This window comes from Rattus rattus, chromosome 18 (genome assembly GCF_011064425.1).
Source record: "Rattus rattus isolate New Zealand chromosome 18, Rrattus_CSIRO_v1, whole genome shotgun sequence".
Lineage (NCBI taxonomy): Eukaryota > Metazoa > Chordata > Mammalia > Rodentia > Muridae > Rattus > Rattus rattus.
This window is the reverse complement of record NC_046171.1, coordinates 4,314,837-4,328,980: the sequence shown is the minus strand read 5'-3', so window position 1 is coordinate 4,328,980 and position 14,144 is coordinate 4,314,837.

Genomic DNA, 14,144 nt, shown 5'->3' with positions numbered 1-14,144 from the left:
CTATGCAACTGAAACACAAGAGAAAGACCTTAAAATGGCCTTCATGAATGTGACAGAGATGTTGGAGGAGGAAGTGAATCAATCCTTTTTTTTTCTTTTTTCTTTTTTTCGGAGCTGGGGACCGAACCTAGGGCCTTGCGCTTCCTAGGCAAGCGCTCTACCACTGAGCTAAATCCCCAACCTGAATCAATCCTTTTAAGAAGTCTATGAAAACACAGCGGAAGGAAATGCATAAAACAGTTCAAGGCCTGAATGTGGAATTCGAATCAATAAAGAAACAAGCAATAAACCAAACTGAGGGAAATCTGGAAATGAAAAAAAAAATTGAGGAATTCAAACAGGAACCTCAGAGGCAAGCCTCACCCACAGAATACAAGAGATGGGAGAGAGAATCTGAGGCATTGGAGACATGACAGAAGAAATGGGCGCTTCTGCCAAAGAAAACGTTAAATCGTAAAAAAAAAAAAAAAAAAGGAAAAATTGGGCACAAAACATCTGGGAAACCTGGGAAGTGTTGACAAAACCAAGTCTAAGAATGATGGGAATGGAGGAAGGAGAAGAAACGCAGGACAAAAGCACAGAAAATATTTTCAACAAAATCATAGAAGAAAATTTCCCCATCCTACAGGAGGAGGTTGCCTTTTAAGGTAGAAGCAGCTTTCAGAACACCAAATAGGCTGGACCAAAATCAAGTCCCCTCAGCATGCAATGTACAGAACAAAGAAAATATTAAAAGCCACAAGGGAAAAATACCAAGTAGCACTGAAGGCAGACCTATAGGATTACATCCAACTTCTCTCTTTCTCTCGCTTGCTCTCTCTTTTCTTTTCGAGACAGGGTTTTTCTGTGTAATAGCCCTGACTGTCCTTGTAGACAAGGCTGGCCTCGAACTCACAGACATTCACCAGTGTCTGTCTCTGGAGTGCTGGGACTAAAGGCATGCACCCCTATCCCCAGCTCTACACCCAACCTCTCAGTGGAGACTGACTTTAAAAACGAGAAGGGTCTGCACGGATGTGCTGCAGACTCTAAGAGTCCACAGATGCCAGCCCAGACTACTATACCCAGCAGAACTTTTCATCACAATAGATGGAAAAGGGACATTTAGTGATAAAATCAAATTTAGGCAATATTTATCTACAAGTCAAGCCCTACAGAAGGGACTAGAAGGAAACCCCCAACCTGAAGAGGTCGGCTACAGCCATGAGAACACAGGATAAATCCCAGACCAGCAAATCAAAGAGGGGAAGCGCAGACAGCACAGCACACACACACACACACACACACACACACACACACACACACACACACACACACACACACATGTATATACACAAACTCATAAACACACCACACACACAAACACACACATACACCACACATACATACCACACACCACACATACACACACAAAGAGCACACACATACCACACATCACACAACATAGCACACACGCAGCACACAAACACACACTAATACCATACACACACACATGTATATACACTCACAGACATACACATGTATATACACAAACTCACTACACTCAGCACACAAATACACACAAACACACCACACATACATACCACACACCATACATACACACAGAGCACACACATACTACACACCACGCAACATAGCATATACACAGCACACACCTCACACACACCACATATACACACACACATCACCCATACACACACAAAAAGCACACACACACCAACACACACACCCACACACACACCACACACACACACATACACATACACACCACACATACACCAGCACACACACACAGCAGCACACACACACACCACACACACGCACACACACACACACACACACACCACACACACACACACACACACACACACACACACACACACATACCACCTTTATACACACACACACACACACACACACACACACACACACACACACACACATCACCACCACCACCTCCACCACATAAACAAAATATCAGGAATCTGCAAACACTGCTCACTGATGCCTGTCTGTGTGTTTTGAGTAGATGTCATCCCATAGGTTCATATGTTTGAGCACTCAGTTACTAGGCAGTGGTGATGCTTAGCTGGGAATAGGAGGTGTGTCACTGGAGTGGGCTTTGGGGTTTCAAATGCTCAAGCCAGATCCAGTGTCTCTCTCTCTCTGCTGCCTGCTTCTCCGGATATAGAGCTCTCAGCTACCTTTCCGGCACCGTGTTGGTCTCGCCATGCTTCCCACCATGATGACAATGGGCTAGACCGCTGAAGGTAAACAAGCTCCCAATTAAATTCTCTCTTTTATAAGAAATGGACATGGTGTCTTCTCACAGCAGTAGAACACTAAGATAATATCCCTCAACCCCAGAGGTCTCAATTTCCAATATACGGAAACAAAAAGGATGGAAAAAAACCCCAATAATTCAAGCAAATGGATCTAAGAAGCAAGCTGGTTAAGTCATTTTAATATCTGACAAAATTGGGCTGGAGAGATGGCTCAGCAGTTAAGAGCACTGACTGCTCTTCCAGAGGTCCTGAGTTCGATTCCCAGCAACCACATGATGGCTCACAACCATCTGTAATGAGATCTGATGCCCTCTTCTGGTGTGTCTGATGACAGCTACAGTGTACTCATAAACATAAAATAAATAAAAATCTTTAAAAGAGTTTAAACAGATAGATTGATGAAAACTGACCAGCTCTCTACTGAATGAAAAAAAATGGGCCAAGACAAATAGAGAAAGTAAAGGCTTTCTAGAATTGAATGGAAACAAACACACAACATACTCAAACTTAGGGGACACAATGAAGGTTGCTTTAGAAGGTGTCTCAGTTAGGGTTTTCCTGCTGTGAGCAGACACCATGACCAAGGCAACTCTGATAAGGACGACATTTAACTGGGGCTGGCTTACAGGTTCAGAGGTTCAGCAGGATACAAAATTAACACACACACAAAAATCAGTAGCCTTCTCACACATGAGGGACAGAGAAAAGAAATCAGGGAAACAGCGCCTTTCACGTAGCCTCAAAGATTATAAAATGCCTTGGGGTAACTCTAACCAAGCAAGCGGAAGACTTGTATGGTAAAAACTTTATGACGTCGAAGGAAGAAATCGAAGAATATATCGGCATATGGAAAGTAAAAAAAAAAAATGGACATCCTATTAAAAGCAATCTACAGAGCTAAGGCAAACCCTATCAAATTTTCAACACACTCTTTTTGTTATTTTGTCACCCCCCACGCTCCCCCCCCTCCCCGGAGCTGAGGACCGAACCCAGGGCCTTGCGCTTACTAGGCAAGCGCTCTACCACTGAGCTAAATCCCCAACCTTTACAGCTTCACATGGAAAAAAAAAAAAGGCAGGATAGGTAAATCAATGCTGAATGATAAAAGAACTTCAGGGGATGTCACCATTCCCAATTCCAACCTGTACTGTGGAGCTACAATAATATATTAGCACGAAACCAGACATGTTGATCAACAGAAGCAAAGTGAAGAATAAAACATAAAGCCACACCCCTATGGACCCCTGATAGTTTAAAAGAAAAAGCCAGAGACACTCTGGGAAACAAGACAGCGTCTTTAACAAATGGTGCTGGGCAAGCCGGACAGCCCCATGGAGAAGAATCCAAATAGACCATGCTTCTCACCGTGCACAAAACTCCAAATGGACCAAAGACCTCTGCATAAAATCAAATACACTGAACTTGATAGAAGAGAAGATTGGGAATAGCCCTGAGCTCATTGGGCCCAGGAAAAGACTTTCTGAACAGAGCACACCATTGGCACAGGCTCTAAGACCAACAATTCACAAATGGGACCTCAGGAAACTCTGAGGCCATTCACGGCCATTCAGACAAAGCAGCAGCCTACAGAATTCTAAAATATACCAACTACACGTCCAATGGAGGGCTGATATCTAGAATCTATAAAGCACTTAACAAACTGTCAAATATCAAGAAAACAACCCCATCAAAAATTTGAGGTCCGGAACTAAATAGAAAATTCTCAAAGGAGGAACCTCAAATGGCTGAGAAGCATTAGAATAAATGTTCGATGTCCTTTGCCTTCAGGGAAGTGGAAATTAAAACTTCGTTTTGAGACTTCCGTCTTTCAGCTGTCAGAGTGGCTAAGGTCAATTACACAAGTGACAGCTAGTGATGGAGAGGGGGGGTAGCAAGGGGAACTTGCTCCACTGCTGGTAGGAATGCTGGCGCCCATTGTAGAAGTCAGTGTGGTGGTTCGTCAGGAAGATGGGAATAGATCTACCCCAAGATCCACTGGGCATGTAACCAAAGGACACTCCGTCCTACCACAGAGACACGTGCTCAAACATGTTTATAGCCGCTCTCTTCATAATAGCCAGAAATTGGAAACATCCCGGATGTCCCTCGACAGAAGGATGGGTTTTTTAAAAAGTACGGTGTATGGAGTGTTATTACTGAGCTATTAAATAAATGGAATTATGAGGTTTGAAGGTAAATGGTTGACACTAGAAAGAAACATCATCCTGAGAGAGTTATCCCGGAACCAGAAAGAGAAATATGGTATGTATTTGCTTTTACGTGGATATTCGCTGTTAAACCAGGCTACCTCTCATAGAAGCACAGAGGTTAGTTGTAGAGTAAGGGACTGGGGGAGGGGGTCGGAAAGGAAGGTAGAATAGATAGTTATGGCTGGGTGGAAGGATCAAGCGGGGAGCGGTAGGGAAGGAGGAGGAAATACATGGAAAGACCGCTAAAGTTAAGGGCCATTTGAGGGGCAGTATGGAAATCTGTTGAGGTTTGGTCTGTTGCTGGATTGTGATGCTGAATTTGGGCCCCCAAGACCTGGTTGCCCTAGAGAGTCCGAGTGTAGACCCAAGTGACGCCATGGGATCTTACCCCAGGTTATCTCTGCTTGGTGAATAAAGATGCTGACAGCCGATGGCTGGGCAGAAGAGACATGGCTGGGGGTTTAGGATTCTCTGACTTGGGGGGTCAGAGGAGACGGGGAGAAGAAGAAGGGAGAGGAGAAAGCTGCCATGGGTTGGGTGAGTCATGAAATAATAACCATGCGGGCTGGCTAACTGGAGTTAAGAGCAGCCCAGATGAAACATGGCAAATTATCTAATGGGATTAATGGCTGGGAAGTAGACATAATGACATGGAGGGTAGATACCTGCCCCTGCTCTTGTGCTGATTAAGGCTTATTGTAAATATAAGGGTAGTGGGTGTCTTTTATCTGGGAACTAAATGGTTAAAGGTGGGGCAGGAACCATGGATAGGGATTAAATTTTTCTATGGCAGAAATCCAACACCACAGAGGCATCCTGGAGTATATACGGATATGAAGGCGATCTCACTGAAATCATCTAATAATGGGGGAAGACAGAGCTCCAGCTGGCCAACTCTTGTTATCTAGTCCCGAGATCGGGATACACCGAATTGAATTGTTGGCTGTGATGGTTTGCATATGCTTGGATCAGGGAATGGCACTGTTAGGAGGTGTAGCCTTGTTGGAGTAGGTGTATCCCCGTGGGCGTGGGCTTTAAGACCCTCATCCTAGCTGCCTGGAAGTCAGTCTTCTCCTAGCAGCCTTCAGATGAGGATGTAGAACTCTCAGCTCCTCCTGCACCATGCCTGCCTGGATGCTGCCCTGCTCCCCCTTGATGATAACGGACTGAACCTCTGAACCTGTAAAGCAGCCCCAACTAAATGTTGTCCTTATAAGAGTTGCCTTGGTCATAATGTCTGTTCACAGCAGTACAACCTTAACTGAGACATAATCCATTAGAAGCCTGTTTGTTTTCTAAAGAGAGACAGAAATGGAGTGGATCCCCAGACGGAGGGGAGGTGGGAAGGAACTGAGAGGAGTAGAAACCATAATCAATATATTATGTGAGAAGGGGTTGGGGATTTAGCTCAGTGGTAGAGCGCTTGCCTAGGAAGCGCAAGGCCCTGGGTTCGGTCCCCAGCTCCGAAAAAAAAGAAAAAAATATATATATATTATGTGTGAGGAAACTCTCTTTTCAATAAAAGGGAAATACATGATGCTAAAAAGACAGAAAAAAATATATTTTAAAATGGCCTAACACGGGGTTGGGGATTTAGCTCAGCGGTAGAGCGCTTGCCTAGGAAGCGCAAGGCCCTGGGTTCGGTCCCCAGCTCCGGAAAAAAAAAAGGAGAAAAAAAAAAAAATGGCCTAGCACAATGTTCTCGGATCAACGGCGAGCCTCAGCGTTTACTATCTTTCATTCATCCATCTGTGGAGATCAGCTTATCTTGAAGCTGCATGAACTGGCCTGATCCCAGCTGAACTCAACTAACGTCTGGAGTGGGTTGCGGGTTGGCCCGGAAGCTCTGTTGATTTTGGTTGAGCTCATTCAGACATCTGAGGCTCAACTGCCTCTTGGCTGACCTAGCGTGGCCCCGGCTGGGCTCCCTCGTAGGGGCGTGGCCCAGCTCCACATCCTCTTTATCGCCTAGCAGGTTAGCCTAGGCAGGCTCTCACCGCAGTGGGTGAGAGCAAGCCCAATCACACTAGCGCCTTTTTAGGTCATGTTTCGGTACTGGTCACAAAATTCCCACCGACAAAAGCAACTGTGAAGGTGATCCCGGAGCCAGAAAGAGAAGGTCTCCAACGGATGAATTGAGGCCATTGAGGCTGCCCGCGACCGAGGTGCTAGCCAATGGCGCGCCATGGGGCTGGGTCACCAAGGGCATGGCTAAGCTGAAGAGGATCATGTGACTGACTCTGTAGTTACACTGAGAGAGTCTTTTGGCACCAGATCCTTGGGGCTATCCCTCTCCTCACCGGAACAGCTTTTTTTTTTTTTTTTTTTAATTCTGTCGGCTCTGCATCCTGCTGGCTCAAAACGTGGAGCAGCAACACTTTATGGACAGGCCCTCGACACTCACCCCTGACTTGGTTCATATGGAAGAATGAAGACCGAGTGGCTGGAGCCGGCCGTGGACCTCATCTGTAAATGCTATCCCGGCACACGTGCAGGAGACTATAGCTTCAGTCTCTAGCACTGAGGAGAAAGGAGTAGCTTGTCTGTGTGGCTGCAGTAGTAGGGGTAGGCCCTCAGTTTTCAGAGCCTGGGAGAGTCTTTATGCATAGAAGGGCTTGTGCCATAGGTTGTAGTGGATTGGCCTAACGCTGCCTGTATTTAATGCCAATTTGCCCCCCCCCAAGCCAGGTTACCCCAAAGATAAGAGAGTCCGCACTTCAGACACTGAGTAATCCTGCCTCCGGTTAGTTGTGATTGGTGCATAAAAATGCCAACAGTCAGTAGTTGGGAAGAGACAGAGGTGGGGTTGAGGTTTCGCAGGCCTGGAGAGAGGACCCGCGAGGAGGGGAGGAGGAGGAAGGGGGGGACATGGAATAACAGAAGAAGGTGGGGGCTGGAGAGATGGCTCAGTGGTTAAGAGCACCGACTGCTCTTCCAAAGGTCCTGAGTTCAATTCCCAGCAACCACATGGTGGCTCACAACCATCTGTAATGAGATCTGATGCCCTCTTCTGGTGTGTCTGAAGACAGCGACAGTGTACTCATATATAATAAATAAAACATTAAAAAAAAAAAAAAAACAGAAGAAGGTGCAGGAGAGGAAGAAGGAGAAGCCACCATGGGTTAGCTGAGCCATAAAAACGTGGCCCTGGAAGCTGCCCAATAGTGATAATTCGGGGTTATGGATGGGAGAGTAGATTTTAACAGCATGGAGGGTGGGAGCTGTCCAGCTATGGGGCTCCTTAAGGCTTATTGTGAATACAAAGGCTTCCAGCCTGTCTTCCTTCCTGGAACTCAGCTACCTAAGTGGGGTAGAAACCCAGCACCGGTATTTTAATATTTAATAGTAAACTAGGTACAACAGAATAATCCTGAGTAGGGGAAGGAGGAAGAGGAGGAGGATGGCAAAGTGGGGAGAGGGAGGGGAAGGGGGAGGGGAAGGGAAGGGAGGGGGAGGGGAGGGGAGGGGAAGGGAGGGGAGAGGAGGGAAATGGGGAGTCCCTCTAGCTTTTCTATCTGCCTGTTTCTCAAGTGCTGGGATTAAAGGTGTGTGCCACCGCCTGAAATTTTTATTTTATTTTAAACAAAGAACCAGGGCTGGAGAGATGGCTCAGTGGTTAGAGCATGGACTGTTCTTCCAGAGGTCTTGAGTTCAATTCCCAGCACCCACATAGTGTGGCTCACAGCCATCTGTAATGGGATTTGATGCCCTCTTCTGGTGTGTCTGAGGACAGCGGCAGTGTACTCATATAAATAAAATAAATAAATATTTTAGGAAGGAAGGAAGGAAGGAAGGAAGAAGGCAAGTGTCTGGACAGTTGCCGCACGCACCTTTAATCCCAGCACTCGGGAGGCAGAGGCAGGTGGATCTCTGTGGGTTTGAGGCCAGCCTGGTCTACAGAGTGAGTTCTTGGTCAGCCAGAGTTACAGATAGAAACCCTGTCCCAAAGAAAGGAAGGAAGGAAGAAAAAAAAAAAAGGAAGAGGCATAAGAAAAGAACAAAACTTGCAGACCGGTGCTGCTCAAAAGAAAAACTATCGGTGATAAAGAGAGCGCACTACACATGGCCGTATGTGCCGTCTGAAGGATTGAACCCTGTGTGTTACCAGAATGTGGAGGAGAGGGAGCCAGGTGTCGCAGCATATGTACCGTGTGATGCTATTTATAAAGTTTCAAAACACAAGAAACGTGTTGTTGTTGCACACACACATATGTAGTGGTCTGCAACGTGTGTGGAGACTCTAGCTCAGGACGGAGGTCTCCTGTGTGGAAGGGAGAGCGAGGTGGGTGAGGGACGAAGGTGCCGTAGCTGGCTCTCAGTCTCTTTGTCACCGGCTGTGTCCCTATGTCCTGCCTGGGACAGGCAGCCATCTGCTGTGGGAGGAGGAATCTGCTGTGTAAGGCCAGTGAGCTGAACGTGGCTTTTACGTTTTAAAACGGGGGGGGGGGAGACCGAGAGAGTTTTTTGTGATGCGTGAGAATGTCACGACGTTCCGACTTTGGTGTTTATGATGAATAACTCTCTAATGGGGTACAGCCTTGCTATTTTACCTATGGATGGGCTAGGCAGCTTTCAGATGCAGGGCAGTCCATCAGGGGCTGGCTGGTGCATAAGCTCACCCTTTAAAAGACCTAATTACTACCAGGCCATGGTGGCGCACGCCTTTAATCCCGGCATTTGGGAGGCAGAGGCAGGCAGAGTTCCAAGACCAGCCTGGTCTACAGAGCAAGTTCCAGGATAGCCAGGGCTACACAGAGACGCCCAGTCTGGACGCCTGCCCCCAAGAGACTCATTGCTTCTTTGAGTGTGCATGTTGGGAGGTTAAAGTGCATCACTCCTTCCACTGTGTGGACCTCAGGGACTGAACTCCAGTCATCAAGAATGGTGGTAAGTGGGGCTGGAGAGATGGCTCAGTGGTGAAGAGCACTGACTGCTCTCCCAGAGGTCCTGAGTTCAAATCCCAGCAACCACATGGTGGCTCACAACCATCTGTAATGAGATCTAATGCCTTCTTCTGGTGTGTCTGAAGACAGCGACAGTGTACTTGTATATAATAAATAAATAAATCTTAAAGAACGGTGGTAAGTACCTTTATCCACTCAGCCATCTTTACCGACCCAATTTACTCCTTTAAAAGAACTAACGTAAGCCCGTGTGAGCACAGGTGGTTGGAGGCAGGAGGACAGCCTTGAGTGTCATCCTTGGAACCAGTAACCATCTGCTTTTCTTCTGTGACAGGCTCTTTCATCGACCGGGAACTCATCCGTTGGGTTAGAATGAGTCCTGGCCAGCAAGCCTCAGGCAGTGTCTTCTTTCTGCCTCTGCAAAGCTGGGAGAGCAAGTTTGCTGGCCCAGTAAGTTTACATGGGTTCTGGGGGTCGGACTCTCAAGCTGTTAAGGTAAGTGATTATGGACTTGAATAATCTTCCCAGCCCCTCTACAGCCCTTCATAGGAAAGGTTTCCAGCCCTGCCTGCTGGATCCCTGGAGCTGCAGTTGGAGAAGGCTGGCACTGTCCGGTAGCTGGTGGGTATAGGACTCAGGTCATCTCCAATGTCTTCTGGCCTCCTCAGGTGCGGACAAAACTGTCATAAAATTAAAAGAACTAATAAACTTATTTGTGTGTGTCTGCGTGAGTTTCTGTGTGTGATGTATTTGTTTCTCTCTGTGTCTCAGTGTGTGTGTGTGTCTTTGTGTGTCTCTGTGTCTGTGTGTGTCTGTATGTTTGTGTCTGTGTGTCTCTCTGTGTGTGTGTGTATGTGTGAGTCTCTATGTGTGTGTCTCTGTGTGTGTATGTGTGTCTCTATGTGTGTGCTTCTGTGTGTGTGTCTCTGTGTATGTGTGTATCTCTCTCTGTGTGTATGTGTATATCTCTGTGTGGGTATATATGTGTGTGTATGTGTATGTGTGTCTCTGTGTATGTATGTGTGTGTGTCTCTGTGTGTGTCTCTGTGTGTGTGTCTCTGTGTGTGTGTCTCTGTGTGTGTGTGTATGTGTGTGTGTGTGTGTCTCTGTGTGTGTGTGTCTCTGTGTATGTGTGTCTGTGTGTATGTGTGTCTGTGTGTGTGTCTGTGTGTGTGTCTCTGTGTATGTGTCTGTGTGTGTGTCTGTGTGTGTGTGTCTGTGTGTGCATGCACAGGACAACTTTCAGGGTTGCTTTTCTCCTTCTGCCACGTGGGCTCTAGGGCTCCAACTCATTCACCTGACTTGGCAGCAAGTGCCTTTGCCCACTGAGCCGTATTACCAGCCCCGGGTTGGTACTCTCTAATAGCATAACATAATTCAAGTTACAAGCTATGTACTATGATCCGTGTACTTGCTTTCTCAGGTTTAAATCTCACACTGTTTTTATTTCCTCCCCTTTTTGGGGGGAGGGTCATCTTATGTAGCCCAGGCTGGCCTTGAACCTCTGTGTAGCCAAACATAACCCTGAGCTCCTGACTCTTTGCTTCCTCCACCTTTCACCCACAGAGTTGCTGATGCCCTGGCTAGGCAGGGAACCACCCCTCCCCACCCCTCCCCCACCCCTCCCCCACCCACAACCCATTCATTCCGCTGAAGCTGCAAAAGGCTTTGAGGAAGGCGCTGTTTCAGCAAGATGAAGACCTTTTCAACCAAGTGGTCATGCAAGCTTCTAAATCTTTAGTATGGGAGATAACATCCCTCTGTGGGTAAGGACACAACCATTCCCAATCAACAATGTGCAAACCTGGGCCTGGAGAGACTGCCCGGCGACTGAGAGCACTTGCTGCTCTCCTGGAGGACCCAGGTTCAGTTCCCAGCATCCACATCAGAAGTTCATGACTACCTGTGACTAACTCCGGTTCCAGGGGACTCTGACACCTCTGGCCTCCATGGGCACCAGACCTGCATGTGGTGTACACATATATGGGGTCACACACACACACACACACACACACACACACACACACAAATTGCATATATATACATGGCGGCACTCACACGTACACATAACACGCTTTTTCAAATGTGCAAAACAACATGAATCTAAAGACACCAATTCTCTCACCCAGTGAGTATTGGGCGAGCACCGGAACAGTGCCCAGCTCTGAGATGTCGCACACACAGCAGGCTACAATACAACGCTTAGTGAAGTTCACATTTCCAGGGGTGGAGATGGGTCACAGACAAGTATATACCTCAGCCTGCGGAAGAGTGCGGGAGAGAAGATCACGTGGTGAAGCCGACACCTCAGATGGACAACGGTTAGGGAGGGCCAACCGGGATGAGGGAGCGTGGGGATGTCGAAAGTCACGGGGGAATCTGGGGGGAGAGAATTCCAAGCAGAGGACATAGTTACAACGGACATCCTGTCGTGGGGACATGCCTAGCGTGTTCAAGAGTCAGCAAGACCAGACTGGGCTTGGAGGAGCAGAGCTAGGCAGGGTCAGATGAGGCTGGAGAGAGAGCGAGAGGAGCCAAAACCCCCCGAGTATCTAAGAGGTGTGGATCTGGGCCTGGTGAGTTGGCTCAATAGGCTAAGGGCATTTGTCTCCAGGTATGATGGCCTGAGTTAGGTTCCCAGGACCTACATGGTGAGAGAAGAGAAACACACACACACACACACACACACACACACACACACACACATACATTCCACACATGCATACAATACACACACACCACATATGCATACAGCACACACACATAAAACACATACAAACACCACACATACATACAGTACACACGCACATACAACATATACATACATACCACACATGCATACAACACACACAATCGCACATACACTATACACCATATACAACATATAATCACATAGCCAATCCATACACACATACACAATCCACACATAGCACACAATCACACATACCACACCAGCACACAGGTAACACACAATCACACATACAGTCACACACACCACACATGCATACAACACACATCCATACAACATACGCACACACCACATCCATACACACATACCATATACACACAATCACACATACACAACACACCATAAACAACACACACAACATACAATCACAAACACAATCACACACAGCACACAACCACATGTATAGCACACAATCACACAATCACACACATAACACACAATCACAGTCATAGACACCACATATACATACAACACACACCACAGATACCACACACACACCATACAGTACATATCCACACCACATGTAAACACACACACCACAGAATCACATACAGACTACACATATGACCACACATACACAACATACAGTCAGTCACACACACAATCACATACTATACAATCGAACATACAACATACACACACCACACACAATCACACACATTCAATCACACACACATACCACATACATAATCACACATACCCAACATTCACACACACACACACACACACACACACACACACACACACACACGAGTGTCATGTATCCCAGACTGGTCTTGAACTTCTGGTCCTTTTGCCCCTATCTCTCGTACATATGTGTACAATCTTGTGGCTCCGAAGTTAGGGTTTTGTGCCAAGTGTGCTGGGAGCCCTTGCAAGGTTTGAGCAGAGGGAAAAGGCTACATTTGAAAAGGCCCCTTGGGGGGTTGGGGATTTAGCTCAGTGGTAGAGCGCTTGCCTAGCAAGCGCAAGGCCCTGGGTTCGGTCCCCAGCTCCGAAAAAAAGAAAAAAGAAAAAAGAGAGAAAAAAAAGACAAGGCCCCTTGGCTTCTGTGGGAAGAACAGAATCCTAAGGGCCTAAGATTCAGCATGGCAGAATAAAAGTCCACCACAGGGCACAAGGAGGTGCTGGGAGAGCGCCTGCCTGCTCCACGAAAGGCCCAGGATCCAGTCTTCAGTAAAACCATTGGCCAGGCATTGCAGTGCATATCTTTTATCCCGGCACTTGGGAAGCAGTGTCAGGTAGATCTCTGTGAGTCTGAGGCTAGCCTGGGCTAGATAGTGGGTCTCAGGCTGGCCAGCACTACGTAGTGGAAACTCCATCTCCAAATAAATCAGTAAGATAAAAGGGGTGCAATTGGTCCACATTAGGGTGGCTGTGGTGAAGGTGGGGAGGAGGGGGTTAATATTTTGGGCTCCCCTATCACATATGATTTAAATTATTTTTTAAATATATTTATTTATTTATTATATATAAGTACACTGTAGTTGTCCTCAGACACACCAGAAGAGAGCATCTGATCTCATTACAGATGGTTGTGAGCCACCATGTGGTTGCTGGGATTTGAACTCAGGTCCTCTGGAAGAGCAGTCAGTGCTCTTAACCACTGAGCCATCTCTCCCAGCCCATGATTTAAAATATTATCGCCAGGTGACCGGGTTTTTTTTATTTTTTGGGAAGAAACCTTGGGTAGAGAACTGCGAAGAACTGGGTGGGGAGCCCGGAGGGCTGGCGGATTCTGAGCAGAGCAATGTTAAACTCAGCCCTTGGGGAACCAGCGTCATCTAACATTTCCTACATGAGTTTTATGAAGGGATTCTCGGAGACCCTTCAGGGTACATAGATTATCTTCTCCTTCCCAGGTAGTGAAAATGTCAAGTCCACAGGGAGCATCTAAGCCCAGAGCCTGTGGTCCCAGCGCTTGGCAAGGGGGGGTGGGGTAGAAGGGTCAGGAGTTCGAGGCCTGTCTAGGATATGTGACCCCCTTCCTCAAAGC